Genomic DNA, 4,601 nt, shown 5'->3' with positions numbered 1-4,601 from the left:
GCCTCTCCCTTCCAAAAGTGGCATCCCCACTGGGCATGGTAGCACATGCCTTTAATCCCATCACTCAGGAGACAGAGAGGCCAGTCTGTCTATAGAGCAAGTTCCAGGACAGCCAGGGCTATACAATGAAACCCTGTCTCATACCACACACACACACACACACATACACACACACACACACACACACACACACACACACAGAGTGTATCTCTTTGAGAAGTAGTGTCCCCTTACAAACTAGGTAGTTTTATTCACCTTGTTGCCTAGCCTAGAAACCTAGAAGTTTTTGATAATCAGTCATGAAGCAAGTCTTGATACCTGTGATTCTTTACCTTCTTGAATCTATATTCTAGTCTCTAATCAAAGTGCTGCTAGGAAACTCAGAGTTTCTTCATTTCTGTCTGCAAACTGTATCTACTTTGAAACTCTCTATGATCTGACTTCAGTGGGGATACTGTCTCATGGCCACCCATTATTTCCTAAATTCTTGAGGCTAGTAACACAGTTTTGAATAGTTAATAAAGTGTCTGAATTGGAGACTCTAAGATGGCATACATGTCCCACCAAAGCCACCTTTGATACATGGCTCTGAGCTGTGTTCTTTGGCCTAAGTATGGATTCTGCCTAAGGTGGACCCCTCTCTCTCTCTCTCTCTCTCTCTCTCTCTCTCTCTCTCTCTCTCTCTCTCTCTCTCCCTCCCCCTCCCTCTCCCCCTCCCCCCCTCTCTCTCTCTCTGTCTCCCTAGTGTCTTCTGCTTAAAAGGAAGGACATCAAGATGTTCAACAAACATATTCTACACCATCTCCAGTTCCCATTCCCATTATTCTACTGATCTTCATGTTCCTTCTTCCGGAAATAGAAGTATAAGACCACACTGTACTTTTTATTCATGTAGTTTGATGGGAGGAAAGAAAAATAAACTATAAATTCAATTTACTGAGTCATGTATTGAGGAAATTGAGAGATTAGAAAGTAAAATATAGATATTCTGACAAGCTTTTTCCAAAGACAAATGTGTAAAAATACAGCTATTGCTAAAGCTAGTTTATGATGTACTTTCTCAGTTTACTAATGTAATTATAGCCTACAATCAATTTATAAACAACAGAATTTCCAAGCAACACATACATCTTCCAAAGAAATACATGTGAATCAACCATTTGGGTTAAAAATTTGCTAAATAAAGCAAAGAATAGATTTTGAAGTTCAGAGGGAAAAAAGTATACTGAAATAAAGTTACCCTTAGTTTTAAGTATGTTCACTAAATCTAAACTTATTGAGGGAGACACACACACACACATATACACATACATACATGCATACATACATACATACATACATACACACACACCTATATATGTACATTTCAAATATACATATATGGAAATGCCATTAAATTTAATTTTATTATTGACAGTATTTTATATTATATATTATTTATAAATTGAATTGAGTTTGGGAATTTGAAAAAAATCTGTAGGTTAATCCCAAGAATCCCCATTTCTAAGCTAGAGAAAAACTTTATCTGGCCTACTACAGCCTTAGAATGAAAGTTCTGTCTTCTGAAATTCCAGTCAAGTGTGGTGGCTCACACCTGTAATAACCCAGTACCCAGGAGGGAGATGCAGAAGGGTCACCGCAAGATGGAGGCCAGTCTAGGCTCCACAGAGAGACCCTGTCTCAATAATAAAACATGAACAAAGTAGTCATAGAAAAGGTGTTCCATGGAATATCTTTTATTCCATGGAATATAAAAGATATAAAAAGATATTGGCAGAGCACATCCAGAGGCCTGCAGGAATAGTTCATTACGAAATGAAAAGCATCCAAGAATCACCTGTCAGGAAAATCAGAATTCTATTATTAACGTCAGCAAGCAGTTCAACACCAGTATTAGTCTCTGTCAGTGAACCAAATCAGGGATTACCATCTCAGTAAAGCAAACACTTTGGCTGGGAGTGGTGCATGCCTCTGATCCCAGCACTTGGGAGGCTGAGGCAGGAGGATTGAGAGCTTTTTAAATTGTAATTGTTTTAGACAACAAATAAGGTGATGGGTTTCAGTGTGACATCTTTACTCATGCTATTTCTTTATTTTATTTTTTTGCCCCTCCAGTCTCTGCTCCTATCATACCCCTTCCTCCTGAAGGAGCCCTCCAGCTCTCATGTCCTAGGCATTACCCTGGTTAATTTCCCAATCCTGTCTTCACACCTCTTCCTTTCATCCCATAGATCACTTTCTACTTTCACATCACACACACACACACACACACACACACACACACGTGTGTGTATATATGAACATGTATTTACAAACCTAAGTCTGTATTCCAGTGTGATGAGTCACCTTGATTTTTCACTCAGTATGATTTAAAATCACCTAGCAGACACACCTTGATCATTAGTTAAGAGTGTTTCCAGAAAAGCTTAACTGAGAAAGGCCCACGCTGAACATGGGCAGTACTACCCCTTAGGCTTGGATGCCCAACTAAATAAAAAGGAAACAGTGAGTGAAACCTCAGGCTTTACTTCTCTGTCTCTGGGCTGGGGAGCACAGTGTGACTAGCTACATCACAGCCTCTTCCTGCCATGACAAATTCTACCCTTCTTAAGCTGTGAGCTAAAACAAGCCCCTCTACTTCCTTTAAATTGCTTTTCCAGGTATTTTGTTACAGCAAGGAAAGACATGTTACTCCACACCAGAGAAAGCATGTGGTGGGTGTCTTTCTGAGTCTGTCTTATTTTACTTAGTGTAACAACTTCCAGTTCCATTTGTAACATTGCTTAGTCCTTTTTTCCAGCTCTGTAAAGCTCTGCTGTGTAAATGGCCACATTGATCTGTGGATACACTTCAAGGCTGGTTCTACCTCTTGGCTGTTATGAATACTATCAGAAAAACCGCAGATGTGCCAGCATTTCTATGGTGTGTTTAGAAACCTCGGGGGAATGATGGTGTGGGTGGGTCATATGGTAGTTCTGGTTCTATTTTCAGAAGCTCAGCACTGATTTCCATGGTGGCTGTTCCAATTTCCTTCCTAACTGTGGTGCACACCTGCTCTTTTTCATGATGGTGTCATCTGAGCACTTTCATTAACTCCTAGTTGAGTTTTCTCTTCTTTGGTCTTATATGTTCCCACTAAGGACAGTCTCCTATCACTTATTATTCTGGTTATACATGGACCTTCAATCTGGTGCTATATTCCAATCTCTCAAAAGGTTTATTTCAGATGCATGAATGGAGTGGAAACTACTTCTCCATCTCTTAAATACTTTTCTTTTCTAGGCAAGGTCTCCTGTAGCTTAGGCTGACCTGAAAGCTGCTATGTAGTAAAGGATGGCCTTGAATTCTGATCTTCCTGCCACACTAGGAAGACTGAAGCTAGAGGTGTGCAGCACACACAGCTTATGTGGTGCTGAAGACCGTTCTAGGCAAGAGCTGTGCCTAATAAGTCATATTCTTCAACCAACTCAGTATCTTTGAAGTCATAGAGGTATATAAATAAAAGGCATTTAGAAAACTGAAAAATTGTATCAAGTGCTGTAACATCTAACTATATAAGTAGAAACTAGAGTTAATAGAGCACTTTACGTATTTTAAATAAGATGGTCATGAAAACCCACATATAAAATAAATACTAAGCATTAAATTATCTAAGCATCTTCAAGCATTGAAATGTGTGTAACCTGAAGAACCCATACTTTGTAATAAGAGACTGACTCACTTCCTAAGAGTCTGGAACAGACGTTTGCCTCTTGAGAACATTTTAGAGAAAACACCTTTCATTAATACTGCATTTCTGTTTCTTTCTCTCTTGTACAAGAGCTTCAAAAAGCAAAGGAAAACCCCTTTGTGGTAGTCCCTAAGCACCACTAGTGTGACAGAACAACTCTCGAGGGAATGAGCCTGTGTCCATTCTGTATTCCAAAGTACAACGTTTTCCTTGGGTGATGTCAAAAGAAAGAAAAATATGCTGTTTACAAAATGAAGTATTGACTTTGTGTTAAGTTTCACATCTTAAAAAAATACTTTCAGTCGGGCGGTGGTGGCGCACGCCTTTAATCCCAGCACTTGGGAGGCAGAGGCAGGCGGATTTCTGAGTTCGAGGCTGGTCTGGTCTACAGAGTGAATTCCAGGACAGCCAGGGCTACACAGAGAAACCAAAAAAAAAAAAAAAAAAAAAAAAAAAAAAAAACCTTTCAAAGCTTCAGAACATCCCTTCAAGTTCAACAGAACACTGTATATTGGAAAGGAATAGAAATAAATTCTTTATTATGTATTCATTATAAAACACTTATTGAATAGCAAACAAGTTATAAAAAAATAAAAATTCACTTCATGTCATAAACCATCAAAATTGCACAACTATAGTATAGGCTTTTGACTTTTTAGCTACTTATGTATATGAATACACAATTTTTACATATTCTAATCTGCCACGCACACGGTGGTATTTGAGGCGTAAACTTCAAGGAAAGTCAGTCTCCTGCCTTTGCATTGTCGCCTGGCACCCCAAACTCAAAGGTAACCCAGATATGGGCCAATGGGGAACGGTATCAAGTTTAGATGTGGAATTAACAACATCACCGGCCTGATTAATAACA

This window comes from Mastomys coucha, unplaced genomic scaffold, assembly GCF_008632895.1.
Source record: "Mastomys coucha isolate ucsf_1 unplaced genomic scaffold, UCSF_Mcou_1 pScaffold14, whole genome shotgun sequence".
Classification (NCBI taxonomy): Eukaryota; Metazoa; Chordata; class Mammalia; order Rodentia; family Muridae; genus Mastomys; species Mastomys coucha.
The sequence above is the reverse complement of the archived record's forward strand: the minus strand, read 5'-3'. Positions refer to the sequence as shown.